We start from the raw sequence: 14912 nt of genomic DNA on the forward strand, positions 1-14912 counted from the left end.
CTTCCCACAGCTGGCATAAACACTGTGCCGTGTGCTCTGCCCAGTTCAACAGAGATATCATTAGTGCCTGTGCCTGACCACATTTGTCCCACTGAGTGGTATTGTACATGGGTGTAAGCCCAGCCCCAAACTACACTTAACTTACACATAATGTGTGCCTCTGAACACCACCAGCCATTTGTTCTTTCAAAAACTGGGATGGGAATCAGAGTTGTGTATAGCGTAAGTGAAATCTGCCAGTACTGTTAACTGGAATAAAACACATCTAAAAATGCTAGCCTGTACTTTTATGGCATATTCAAATGTCAAGGCCATGCACAACATGCTCTAGAAACTTAAAAGCCTGTATTCCCACCTGGATGACCCATCAAAGAACATCAGCATTATAACCCTCCTTCAGGAAAAGATTTAGAGGACAGATAGCCTGTAATATATATGAATCCATTTTTTCTAATTTTTTCTAATTTTTTCTAATTACTGGGCAGCCCTCAAGTTTTTAAACTTCTCGAATAGACACCGCTTTTTTTGTGGTCAGTCATCTTTCACTCTTCCTGAGTGCCTGGGGAGAGGCTGAGTGAGATCTGGCATCCTTCCAGAGGAGTGGCAAAGGAGCTCCTGGATTTCCACCCAACCCTCTGACCAACGATGCAGGTGAAACACTGACCAGCATATGGACTTGAAGCTGGTCAAGTCACTTTTTGGAAGATCCTTTCCTCCTCTGCTCCCACAGCTAAACCTTGCTGCTGCCACCATACCAGCAAGGCTGGACCACAAGAGCAGCCACATGCAGAGGCTGGACCCACCCCTGCCCCTTTCCAGGCAGCAGGACCAAGCTGAGCATAGACCAGGATGGACCAAGGCACTTCATTGCCCTGCTCCTGCTGAAGACTACATAGCCACAAAACAAGCCTAGGGGAAAGAGACCTTTCTGAAAGTGCCCCTGCAGCAGAGACATACTCTTCATTTTATTGGCTTTTAGCAACTCTCGTAAACAAAGCACTCCCTCTCCCACCCCCTCGCCTTTGGGGATGCTACAATGGGAATCCTGCACAGAGGAAGCAAAAGTAGTCCAAGCATCTGCTTAATACCACATTTGGTTGCCACTGTTGTTGCCAGGGCGGGCAATCCTCTGTTCTAACATTGCCTTGCAACTATCCCCTTCAGAAGTTGGCTTTTCCTCATGTATTTATGAAGGAGATAAGAACAGGCAGCTCTGGACAGCCTGACCTGTCACTCAGCATTCAGCTGAAATCACCAGCATAAATTAATTAGGAACACAAATGCAATGCAACACACACAGATTATTGTTTCAGCAACTTAACGGATAAATCATTACAGTATTCCAGAATCCAGGAGTGGGGAATGATACTAAATGAACAGAAATCCTGTTTTTACCATTAAGTCCCAACGTGCTGTGGCTAATGTCATTGAGAAATACTGGTATAATGCCAGATAAGACAGAAAACATCTAGCAAGCAGTACAAATACACCAGGCACTTTAGACACCACAGTGACTCAGACATTATAGGTGTTATCTTCACTTTCCTTCCTTCCTTCCTTCTTTCTTTATCCTCTTCATACCGAAGTGCCCAGCCACAGGCATTTCAGAGCCCTGCTGCTTATGGGATGCACCATAAGTGATTAAAATCCCCTTGGCCAAGCTGATGTATAAATGCCATCTTCCCTGCTGCTGTTTTATTTGTGTACATCTTTCACTAACCACTGCTACAAGGTGCAGCACCTCTCCCTTGCTCTCCCTTTCCTGAAGAGGAGTTTCGGCTTTTTCAAAATATAACTACTGCAAAACACCGCCAGCCCGTGGCACGAGCTCCTCAGACCAGACCCACGCATGCCCAGCAGATCACCTGGACCTCCCCTCTGCCAGTGGCAGAGTCTGGATCACAGGCAGGTCACCAGGAGCCCTGCAGCCTGCAGTCCCATGGGACACCAATCCCACCCTACTCTCACCCACTTGCAGTAGTAACTCCACTGTCAACCCAGACCTCTGCTCCCTTTCATGACGCAACACTCACTGTAAAATTCACTCCCCAGAACTCATACAAGGATCCACGAAGGCTCCCATGAAAAGGCACCTCCTTCTTGCTTACTCATCTGTAACCATTTTATTTGCGCTGAAGCCCAAAGAACGCTGTGCAGGTCAGCAGCCAAGTGGCTACTGGGCTAAAACTGTAAATTAAATTACACCAGTTAGCAGCACACTGGGTTAATACAAGTTCTTAACACTGCCACATAAGACTGGAACCAAACTGTCATTTGAGTGCCAGCCTCTTGAGCAAGCAGACCTGCACTGACTCGCTTTTTGTAGCCTGCGGATCCAGACTTCAGTTTTCTTTCCCACATTTACATTTGCATGACTGTTTGCCAAACTATGCAAACCCAGTTATGGCAACAAAAGGGCGTTGCCAAGATCTGTTACAAAATGCTGCAAGTAAAACTATACCATCATATAGTACAACAATCACTTTTTAATCAAATTCGGGGGGGGTTATATGAAAAAAAAAAAAGCTGAAACAATCTCAGTTGCTACTTACAAGCAAGACATAAATTATACAAAAGATACTTCGCTCCGTGTAAAATCCAACTTAGAACAACCTCACCGAAGGCATTTATCTGTGTGTACAAGCATGTGACACTGGGCAGGCATGTCATACCCATCTATCTAACAAGCAGCTGCTCTTCTTGAAATATGAGAAATGACAGATTAGCACATTATTTTGCCTTATTGGGCCATTGATGCTCCACTTAAGGACCCTGGAGTCCAAACCAAGCCCCATTAAACAGAACAACGGAATTTCAATTGGCTTTGAGAAGAATTGGGAAAGACTTGCTGTAATCCGTAAGCACCAAATCAGTTAATCATGCTAACATTTAGCATTTGCACGTTATCACAACATTAAACAATGAATGATCAAACCATATGTCTGGAGGTATTTCTGTGTTCCTAATGACTTGCAGGAGATAATAAAATATTGCCTTAAACTGGTGCTGAATTCTTTATTTATAAGCATGCAGTCTTGAGGAATTGTCACAAAGCTCCACTAATCTATTTTTATTGAAGTTAATGATACAACCCCTGCAGATTTGAAAGGAACTTGATTCTGAGTAAGGGAAAATCACCTATATTTCTGACAGCTAATCATGTCAACCTTTATTATAGAAGCCGGCAAAGGTATAAATCAGAACAACCGTTTTTAATCAAAACTTTCTTTTTCTTTTTGAGGAGTTTATTTTCTCCATTAGAAATTTAGTTCCTGTCTGAGGCTACAAAACTCTCATGTGACTGAAAAGCTATTAACATGACAACAGCAATGGCAAGTGGGATGTCACAGTAAAACCTTAGGGCTCGTTCACAAACGGTTTTGTACTAGGACAAACTAATATCCGTTCTCAACAAGCATGCCCCAAATCTTCCAGATATAGGGCTCAGGGAAGAGAAAACTGATGGGTTTAGAATTAAAAATAAACAAGAAATAAAAAGGGGTGCGGTGGAGGAGGGAATATTCCTAAAACCTGTTCCTCAGGTATTTTCATATCACTGTCAAGCAGCAAAAAATGAAGTTACCCCCACATTTCAAAATACCTCTGCAAAAGCTGCCCTGTTTACAAAATCCTAAATGCAGCTGGTGGTCCATCTAATTTCCCTCTTGATATGGACCTGCAGAAAACCCCTTTTTGAATCACACTCCTCCAGTTTTGAGAGATGGACATGCTTCTTCCCCCGTAGAAGACACTTCTGTATTCTTAGAAAACGCTCCTGTATTCCTGGAAAAAAAATCCTGCAATTTAATCTTCATCTTCCCTGGGTTGCTGGCCTCACCTCCCAAAAGATACAGCCAGAGGGGTGATGCAGACAGCGGTTCTGCAGAGACAGCTCAAGAGAAGCAAGCAGTAGCAAGTTGGCCAGCTAACTAGAAATGACCTCAGTTTGGCTCTTTGTAACTAATGAATAAGCAAACAATTCCTGACTTCAGCTGCAGTTTCCTCTTTTCCCCCATGTATATAAAGTGCGATCAGTTTGTAGTGCAGCCTCAGTGCTGAGGAGGAAGAGAAAGTCACTGCTGTGGTTCAGGTTGACGAAGCATTGAAGACGTCCTCTGTAAAAGCACACATTTGTTAGCCCAGAAAATGCGTATTTGCAGAAGTAAAGAAACAAGATACACCTCAGCTATTAGCAAATCAAACCTTCTAGCATGCCATTATAAGGTAATAAGAAATTATAAGGTACACAAGAAAAAAAAAATAATTTGGTGTTGAGAATAGACAGGAGAGGTGGCATCACCACCTGGCAAGGTTGCCAGGAGGGTGCCCACACCCATGCCACCATGCAGGCTGCCGACCACTGCTTTGTGTCTGGATGTGTCTAGATGCTCTCACCATTTCTCTCAACTCTTTTGTTACTTATATGGAGCGAATCTTGCATTTCAGTGCACGTAGCCCACTGGGATAGGCACAGCAGGAAGGTCTGTAACTTTTACTGCTCACTGAGCAGCCACTTGGCACACCTCCTACAGCTGTGCCATGCCACGCCACCAGCTTCTCCTCGGGTATGGACAGCACCATCCTGCCGAAGGGCAGCTGCAGCTTTCCAGCATCCACGGGAAAAAATGCCAGCAACGATAATCTGTGAAGGTGGTAGGCATAAACAAAGCACCCCTTGCCACAGTGCTTCTGATGCTGTACCGTCATCCACTGAGGTTTTAAAATGTTAGCAACTCTTGTTGATGCATTTCTTGCTTCAGAAGAAAGGCTTCAGTTAGCGGCACCCTGTGTTTATAATACCTGTGTTTATATACCTGACCAGGCAATTGCTAGTAATATTTTGGAGGCAACATCCTGTTGCAACATCTGCTTGTACACAATGAACAGGGTTATGGAATGAATAAGTTATGCCAGAATCACTTAAAAAAAAAATCTGCATTTTCTCCTGCCACATTTCCTACCTCTTGGTAGTACCTACCTACTTGGTTGTTTTAAATACTTCACATGCTGAGAAATATATATCTTGTTAGAAAGCTTATAAAGAGAATGTGGTAGCACAGATGCAGTTTAACCCTCACATGAGGGTGAACCCAGGCCCTGTTAGTAGACGTATATCATGTCAGCTCCATGCAGTTTAGCTCCTGGCTCCAAGGATATGTAAATTTAAACTCATAACTTGACCTGAGTGAACTCAGGAATTTAATTCAAGCGCTCTGCATAAGCAGGACTCTATTGTCTTCAGACTAAATATATTAATCCAATTATTTTTATTTAGATACATTTCTCTGTCTATGAATTTCTGAAAAGCAAGTATGTCCTTTCTGTAAATTTTTAATGTGCACTTTAAGATAACAATATTTGAGACAAATAATATGAGGTCCTTGTCTTCCTCAATTTCTGTTAATATCATAAAGAAAAAAGCACATAGAAGAGTTTTCAGCAAATGCAATTATGTTAATATCCTTACAATATTTCCACTCCAGCACTAATTCAGCACTACAATCTGAAATATTGGATATTGATGGCATAAACAGTTTTGGTTTATTAAACTTTACATCAACATGAACTTTAGATATTTCCATGGTATGCAGAAAAATGTATTTTTAGTGTGACAAGTTATGTTTTTCCTTCTAATTAACTCAGGTAGACCTTGCATCCCCAAGACCAGCTACAAGAACTTTATCATTTAGACCATGAACACAGAGTGGATAACTTACTTTTTCCAAGTTTTATGGAAAACCTTTTCATCTACAACTAAGGCCCAGCTCATTCTGCACATACTTTCATGGCAAGGGATTAATGATATGTTAGAAAAATCTGGACTCAGCAGTTCTTTATTATATTCTCCCTCCACTGTGGCAGGGAGAACCGATAAATATCTGTAATGCAAACCAAACAAGGAGCATTACTCAACACATGACAGAAAAATCTTCTGCTTGACATTTGTACCATCAACATCCTTCATGCCTACAGAGGTGGGGCACCAGAAGACAGCTTTCAGTGACGTGGTTCCTCCTCTGGGAGGATGAAGTCCTTCCTCCCTAGAAAATGTCCCCACACCATGTTGCTACCACCCAAACTGTCCAAGTGATGGCTGCAATGGTGGTGGTGGCTCTGCTGGGCACACAGTGACTTACAAGCCAGCATCTGCCACATCCCTTCCGTGGACTCCGGCACTTGTTTCTGTACATGCATGGAAGTAACACTGCTGCACATTTTTAACTGTGCCTTTATGGACTTAACAGAAAATCCATTATGGAAATCAAGCCACTGCACAGCTACACATTATCAAAACACATAGGGTAAAAGCAACTAAACCAATTTTACCTCAGATGACACAAACACTCATTTCACAATTCTGCCTACCTTGGAAATCTGTCCATGCTGATACTGCTCTGAAAAGACATCAGGATCACGCAACAGCATCAAACTCCTTGAATATCTCTTTTAAATACAGCTTCACAAAGCTATTTATAAATTAATAAATAGCCCAAGGTGAGCAGAAAGCTTTTTCATGAAAGCTGAGCAATAACACAATATTACTGTTCCTGGATCCTCTGGCATTTTATCATGTTCTAGTAATTTTCCCAAAGGTGATGTCAAGGATCCTCTTAACTGTACTGTTTGCCCATCTCTGCATGGTGATGATAGAACTATTGATTTTCACATTTGTGACTCAGATGCAATTCAACACAAGAAATCCAAATAATTTCCCGCTTGCAGTATATCAGCTAAGCAATCGCAAGCACAAAGAGCTTTGTTCACGTCAAAATGAAGCAGCATTGTTAATATGTGACACTTAAAATAGCACTTTATTATCTCTGTATTTTTTAAAACAAAACCCTGGTCCAGCAGCTGATTTAATGCAGGCTGGGGAAGGGATGGTCTGAAGAGCAGTGTCTGCTGGGTGAGGTTTGCCTCAGATGTGAGCTGACACCGAGGAGCATCCTGCCTTCCCTTGAGAACAGAACAGTGCTGGGATCTGTACTCACCCAGCCAGAGCCGGGCACTTAGAACACCCGCACCGCTGAAAACCTTGGACCCTTCTCCAGGTCCCACCGGAGAGCTCAGGGCAATCATTCCCATCCTGCATGTGACTAAGGAAAAGGCAATTTTCAGTCTTAGACGAAGATTGGAAACTCTGACCTTTGGGCTTACACCACACGTAGCCATCGGCAGTATTCTATCCCTCCTCCCTTGCTTCACCTTGCTGCAAAGCTATGGAACTCATCCCCCTGCTGCCCCAGCCACGCCTCAAAGCTACACTCAGCCTGGCGACTGGATGGCTTTGTACCACTGCCTGAAGACATCCAGCTCCCAGCATGGCATCGAGTGGGGCTGAGCGATGCTATTTCACAGGCGATGCTATTTCACAGGGGACATCACATGAGAGGGATGCCCAGGGAGAAGGGGAGCCTGTCTCTCTGAAAAAAGAAAAACTGTAACTGCTGAAGATTTCAACAGAGGGGGATTCATCCCAGGGCTGTGAGCCCATCAGTTTCCCCCAGAGACTATCCTGGCTCTACAGGTTTCTTTTATACTTTTTTTTTTTTTCTTTTAATGTGAACCTGAAACAGTTCCTCAGTGTTTGAATGAGCAGGAAATCAGCCAAAATAATAAGCCCCACTGGCCTTTAGATTATTTCAAACAATTAACAATAAGTCACTATTCTTTGACATAGTTATAGAAATCACACTTCTTTGATGCACGACGACAAACAAGCATGCTGAAGGGGCAAAAGGAGGTAGATTTTTTTTCAAGAGAAGAAGTACTTTTCTAAGTAACACCTACCCTGAGGACCATATTTATACAACTATTTCAACAAGCGAGAGTTTTGAACGTCCACTTTAATCCAACTGATGAGAAAAGAACAAAGAAACTAACTGGAAGGCCAGGATGCAATCAAAATATTTAATCAGTGAGAGGTTTCTTATCTGAGCCATAAACTCAACGGCATTTCAGTGGGAGCTGTGGGAGGAGAAGCCGCGGTGAACACCTGGAGGCTTTGTGGCTGTGGCAGATGGAGCCCCATAGGAGAATCTTCCCCTGTGCCCTGCCACCACCCCTGTACGGGTCACCGCTGACACCCGCCATCCCCCATCTCCCATCATTTTCAATGCAGCTACATTAAACAACCAAGGGTGGAAATTGTATTCATTCCCCTAAATCCCACCACCTCCCCCGCCAAAGTTAAATATTTGGCCTTTGGTCAAACTAAACGTTTTTGGGGATTTTTTTTTTTTTCCTTTTAAAGCAAAGTCTCACGATCCCCGTGTGACCCCCGTGGGAGGACAGAGGGAGGCAGGGAGACCCCGCCGTGCACACACAGCACTGCTAGAGCCCAGTGTCAGCGCGCTGAACAGCAGAGATGGGTATAATGAGATTTTAATTACTTCCCTTCCCTTGGGGATCCTTTTCGATTTTCTGATCTTCCTCCTCACACGTTTTTTTTTAAATACACACTTAGCAAACATTAAAGAGCTACATATCTGGATGCAACTCACATTAAACAACTGCTTTGATAGTTTAATTTTTTTTAAACATAACAAATTCTCACTTTCTTTAAAGGCTTTACTTTTATTTGTTTGTATATTCCCTAGGTTATCAGGACATCTCCCTCAGCTTTTCTGACAGGAATATACATATCCTTGTAACTAGAGAAGTATGGGAAACTCTGGAAACATCCAACTGTGTACAAACACTTAAAGCTCAGATACCCTAATGCAAAACAAGTACCTCTCCGAAAAAAACATCTGGAGATGTTTGAACATATTTTTATATAGATATATATAAGATGTGACTCAGGCACGGAAAGCCAAAAGAATGTTCTCATTTCCTGAGGCTGGCTAACAAAAAGGAAAAAAAACATGAATGAAGCAACAAAGATTTCGGAAGTCAGCTTTTTCATAACAGCAGCAGCTTTAAAATGATCCACTTCGATTACTTTTTCATATAATCAGAATATTGCCTCTCTTTTGCAACTGCATATACTCACAAAAGGAAACACAAAAGGAAGAAAAAACCCATTGTTTTCTGGGATGTTTAAAGTACTACAGAAATGTTGCACTTGAGAGGCTCCTGCCTTTCTCCTTTCAGCCCCAGTGAAGCTCACGGACGGCTCCCCTCAAGCCCCCTTTCCCACAGCAGCTTGCCTATCTCCACGGTACAGTGCTTGAGCAAAACACACAAGTGGCCACGTGCACCATGCCACTCCCATAGCTGTGTCTCTTATATGGTGGGACTCAGCCTGCAAGACCTCACAGACACAGCTCTTGCTCCATTTTTTTTCTCGACAGTACAAGTGGGTATAAACAGTGTTGAGTGCCTCTGGGACCCGAAAGCAATGGGTAAAGAAAGCCTCTGGGCACCCTTGAGATCATGAAGTCATACCATGCCAACAAATGTGACGTAGATTTAAACAGGCATCGATGTGTCACTATTCTCCGTGCCCCTTCTAACCATAACCTACATGTCACAGGGACGGGACATGGGGTCTCCTTCCTCTGAATCCTCTGAAGGTGAATTTCTGCAAACAAGCTTTGTGACAACCATGACAAAACCACTGCTGGGGTGGTTTCCCTTCAGGCAGGGCTGTAGGAGGGAACAACAAACTGCAGAGGGAACATATCCAAGTGTGCTTTCAATAGCAGCAAGCAAAAGTAATTGCCCAGGAGATCCTCATACAACAACCTGCAGGCAGGTGATCCCTCAATCCAGTTCAGCGGAGCATGGACGTGCTGCTTCCCGACACTGCGCCTGGGATGGCCGCACGCAGTCCCCAGCCCAGCCCACCGACACACACTGCTCCCTCCTTATTTAGATCCCCAGCCCCTCCTCACAGGACCCGAACTTTAGCACCTCTCTTCAGGCCATGGCTGCATGACCCAAGCACAAATCCACGTGTCTGCCGAAACGGGTGTTTCCACCTTTCCCACGTCCCTTCCCCTCCCAACTTCAGCACCACTCACAAGATCAAGGAATTGATCCAGATTGAGACAAACTCAGTTTTAAACCTAGATATCTACCAATGTCTCTCACCATGGGCTTTCAGCTGGCTCAGGTCCCCAGTGCTAACATGAGAGATATGGGGGGACAGGAGTGTGCAGGTCACCCCATTCAGTTGTAGCGCAACCACATGCCTAATTAAAAAGTCTCTGTAATCACCGCCTGCGGGAAGAGCAGCTGCCCTGGCATGGCCCAGAGACAGTCCGTCCGGCTTTGTGACACTGGCCAGAGCTGGGTCTGGGAGATGATCGCTGCCAAATGAATCTCAGCCCACTTACCAGCAGCTCCTGGCAAAAATGAATTACTTAATCCAGCACAAATGTTGGTCTCTCTGCCACGGAACACAGGTCTGTCCTGCGGCCGACACAGCTCAGACGTGCGTGGCGTTCACCTGCAAAGCTGCAAACTGTATTACGCGCCGGTGCGCAAGTGCTTCCTCGTGACAGGAGGGTTCACCAGATTTGCACGCAGAGGCTGCTGTGCTGATTCAGCCCTGAATCTGCAGGGGCCACCTTCCCCTGAGAGAGGCGGCTGCCAGCCCATGCTGCCGCCCCTGCCAAGCTGTATTCTTCACTCCCGAATCAGAGGTGGAGGGCGCTGGGAGACACGGAGGGAGCACGGGGGGATGCTGCGGCTCCAGAAGGTGAGAGTCTGACAGCCAGTCCCTTGCCCCCGCCAGGCAGCACCCAGCCCCAGCAGGGATGGCCAAGCCAATCTCCAAGGCAGAGAGTCCTTGCAAAGCGCCAAGGCCCCCTTCCCCCCTCCCAGGGTGGATTTGAAACTATTTCTCTGTGTGGTTTTCTCTCCCCACATCAATCCCACAGCTGTTGCACGTCAGTGTGAGGTCTGGACAGGAGCCACTCTGCCATGTTGTTGCCTCCCAAATATTTGCTGGCGTTACTGCATTGCTTTGCTGTGGTCTTTCCCAGTGCCCCCAACTACACTAAAACAATACATTAATACAGAAAACCTTTATAACTCTGAGCATGGCAGCTTCCCCATGCTGCTCTGGCCACCCAGGAAACATTCGTAGTATCATTACATTGCCTTCGTTTCTCAGATTATCCACACCAACTCCCCATCCACGATGTGACCGAAAAACCACAAGGTTTTAACTCCACTGTTCCCACCAGTTTAGCTTTTACTCAATTAAAAGCCCATCCACCAGTGTGTTCTGATTTCTTCAAACTACATAATGCAAGCAGTGATTGAAACAACCTTAAACACACCAAGTGATTTTAGGTCTCATCTTCTTACCAAATTCTGTAGAAGTAGCTGGTGGGTTCTTGTAATGAGTTAAAAAGTGATGAAAAAAGGATGATCAAAGGTGGAATTCAAGGACTACTTATTTAAAATATAAGGAAAAACAATATGAAAATTATAGAGTATAAAACTTCATCCTGGGTGCTGCTCTTGTAATGCTATTTTTCATGCATTCTAGGATACTCTAGACCATGCTATTTTTGCAGAGGAACATGGTTTCACTTTGCCCACAAATAGTTTGTCACTGGGCACACCAGCAGCTTCTGTCCCCTAGACCTTGCCGACAGTCTCCAGGCACCGAGACAAATTCATAAAACTGTTTTGCATAAAGGGTTATTTGGGTGCACAAAACCAGACAAAGAAATGACAGTATCTTGATTTCTTTTTTTTTTTTTTTTCCTTTCTATCTGCTTAAAAAACATAAGTAAGCATTTTCATAAAGACACCACAGGAAAGGAAATGCTGAAGTAATTGCAAAGGAGTGTCCTAATTTGAAGAAAAGTATTTAACTCCAGGGCACAGTCCCCTACTACATTCAATTGTCAGACTGAATAAGGACCTTCCCAATCTTTCACCCTTTCTGTCCCAACATCAGTGCTTCTGTGCAAGCTGTGAGGGTGACGTGCACTGTAACACATCACTAAAACAAGGACCACATACATGGCTGCTTGATTCATGGTATGGATAGCTTATGCAAGGGAAGGCTTTGGCTATCAAAACATGACTGTCAGTTTGATTTTCCTTGTCATCAGCACCTGCCATCATGGAAAGACCTGACGTGAGTAATTTCCCCAACTATCAAGCTGCTTTTAGCACAGCTAATAGTTAAAGCCTGCCTATGCTGAAAAGTAATGAGAGACCGCATTATGTTACAGAGTGAAAAACCTTTAAACTGGGCTTTGGAGATAAACAAGGCACAGATGAATCAGGATGTCCAACCTAACACACTTAGCACAAAGCCACAGTTGCAGGAGCTGAAAAGCCTGCCTTAAGTGCTTCAATAATAAATATTTTATTGTGACTTCAAAAAGAATTTGTTAACTATGCAAACCATCCTCCGTATATTGCAGGACATTAACGGCTCCCCTGCAGTAACTGTATGGAGCCAGTTCTAAGAAAAAGCCTTCTGCATTAAAACTGAGATCGAACTGCAGCATCACATTTGGCTTCTTATTTATGGAGTCCCCTGTCAAAGCCAGTAACACTACAAAGTGCCCACATTTTTGAGCTTCACAGTCTACAGAGGAACAAGAGCTGTAAATCCACTAAGTCTATGCTAGTTTTTCAAATGTAGCTATGCTTTGAATAAAGAGGAGCTTGCTTTGTTCAGTATTTTACTGCATGCTGGCCTGTATCATTGCTACAAAGGAAAACTTAGTTTGTGCTAGGAAACTACAAAAGCTTAAGATAATAATGGTTCTGAACTGCAAGCACATGTTTTTCTCTGAACCGCACAAGAAACTTACTCCAACGATAACATATCCAGATGAATTCAGCACAACCAGCTGGAAAAGCTGCCCACAAAACTCAGAGGACATTTATAAAGCAAGCTAGCTATCAGCCCCAAACAGCGCGGCCAGCAATCCCAAACGACAGACCACTACCCAGCACCAACCCAACTACAGGGCACACTGCACATCCCTCCCCAAACCTCTCTCCTTAGGGCACGCTGATCTCCCAGTGTGATGCCCAGTGAGATGGCGGTGCCTTGGGTAAGGGGTGTTTAGGTCACACTGCCAGCCTGCCGGTTCCTTTCATTGCAAAATAAAAGCCGCAGCAGAGACTCAAGTTCAAATAGCCTCCATAAAGTGGAGGGGGGGGCCGGGGGGGGGAGTTAAAAAGAAAAGTTTCCCTAGGAGAAAAACAAACCCCATGCGTGTACCTGCCAACCAGATGTCTGCTGCTCTTCCGTGTACCAAATCTGGAGAGAGACCTCAAGTCATTCTTTCCTTTTTTGTTTTCTTCCCCAAAACTCAGGTTAAACTCTCTAAATCAGAGCAAGAAGTCAAGATCCAAAACTTCTGAGGAGTTTCAGCCTGTGGAAGCCTTTGAGATCACCTTATATTTTGTTAAAATGTGATTTTGAATGAAACATTTGCATTTTCAGTGGTTTTTTCCCCCAAAGAATCAAAATAAGAAAATGAACCAACTTTTTTAATTTCCTCTCCTTGCATTTTACTAAATCAAAATGTATCTTACACAAACCTTGCCCTTTTGCTTTATTTTGACCTCAACAGACTGGAATCACCCAAAGAAAACCCCTTCAGCCAGAAGTCTTGTAACCACCTCCCCCAAAGGAGCTGACCCCTGCAGCCTCTACCCACCTTGCCACCCTGCCAGGGGAGCCACACTCCCTGCCCTGGCCAGCAACTCCCTCTGCTCCCTTGAGCCACGCTTCTGCAAGAATCAACTGCACAGCACCTTCAGCTCCTCAGCCACAGCACAGCACAGTCCTTGACAGGACGATTCACCCCAAAAAAGTGGTGAGAAAAGACGAACAGAGGGGGCCAGCCAACTTAGGCAAGGGGCTCCACATCCAGCCCTTGCTGGGCAAGCAGTTCATATCCAGAGCACGTCAGCAGCAGTGGGACTCCAGGCTGACTCTCAGCCATGGGAGGATTTGCTCGGCCAGGAGGGAGCACGGATCGTCCCCGCTGGCAGGGAAGGATGCTCAAGTCACCGGCCGTACCCCAGGATAGGCGCTCTGCCGCTGGATGTGCCGCCCACCCGCCTGCCCGCTGTGGGATGCACCGCCTGCGTTTTGCGCTGAAGAAGCTCCCCCCCAAGACAGTGCTGAGGGAGGTGGGCTGCTCCCACCAGAGCACTCTGCTGCTTCATCTCAGCAAGTTTGTGCAAGCATTGGCTCTCGCCTGACTTCGTCCCAAAATTTCTCACCATGCCAGGGGTGTAGCCTAGTTCATATCCTGGGAAGCGTGTACCAGCAGGGCAGCTGGCCTGCTCCCCAACAACTTCAGCAGAACAGATGCCAAACGTGTAATTGCTCTATTTACCCGGAGAGGTGAGCTCCACACCCGAGCTGAAGCACCTGTGCGGGCTGGATGACACGCAGATCCTCACAGTCACAAGAAACTGATGCTCAGGGCACATACACCGGCAACCTGGCCACTTTTGGAAACACAGAAAGAAGCCCGGCCTGGAAGCACCCATCACCCACTAAGAAACCAAGTGGCTTTTGGAACGACTGAAGAAAAAACAGCTGTCTTAATACTGATGAACATCTGAACCACGCTATCATCTTTTTCTCAGCATGTGGCTGCACGGCAGCTAGGACTAAAGCTGGGCAAGGCTGGTGAGATCCTGCTGCCTCCCCTGCCTTTGCCCAGGGCACTGGGGCGCTGACCCCGGGAGCGGAGCCGGCTCAGCAGCCTGTCCCGTCCCACTGCACTGTGTGCCACCATGGCGGACCCAGCTCAGCTTGGCTTCACCGCTGCCACAGGTTTCCTCCAAAGGCGTGGTGCGGAGCTGGAGGAGTTCACAGTGGAGATCAGGTGTGGGAAAGATAAGGCGGTCTTTCGCCAGGCTAAAGTCTGTGCGCCAGTAGCCGTCCTCACCCTGCAGCCTGAGCCAGCTACAAAATCGCTCTTTCACCCTCCTCCACCTCTGGTTTCCGCATTAGCGCAACA

General features: G+C 45.4%; 1 protein-coding gene across 2 annotated transcripts in view; it reads right to left on the reverse strand.

The window, feature by feature from the left end:
- The window catches only part of LIMS1 (LIM zinc finger domain containing 1), a 76455-nt gene that overhangs the window by 60543 nt on the left and 1000 nt on the right, over positions 1-14912 (reverse strand). The window contains exon 1 of one of the 2 annotated variants that reach the window (XM_056328687.1): positions 10284-10303. The exons of the other annotated variant lie outside the window; for it this stretch is intronic. The gene's annotated coding sequence lies outside the window, so the exon portion shown is untranslated. Of the gene's footprint in view, positions 1-10283; positions 10304-14912 lie in introns of those variants that run through there. 2 annotated transcript variants of the gene reach the window in all.

This window comes from Falco biarmicus, chromosome 2 (assembly GCF_023638135.1).
Source record: "Falco biarmicus isolate bFalBia1 chromosome 2, bFalBia1.pri, whole genome shotgun sequence".
Classification (NCBI taxonomy): domain Eukaryota; kingdom Metazoa; phylum Chordata; class Aves; order Falconiformes; family Falconidae; genus Falco; species Falco biarmicus.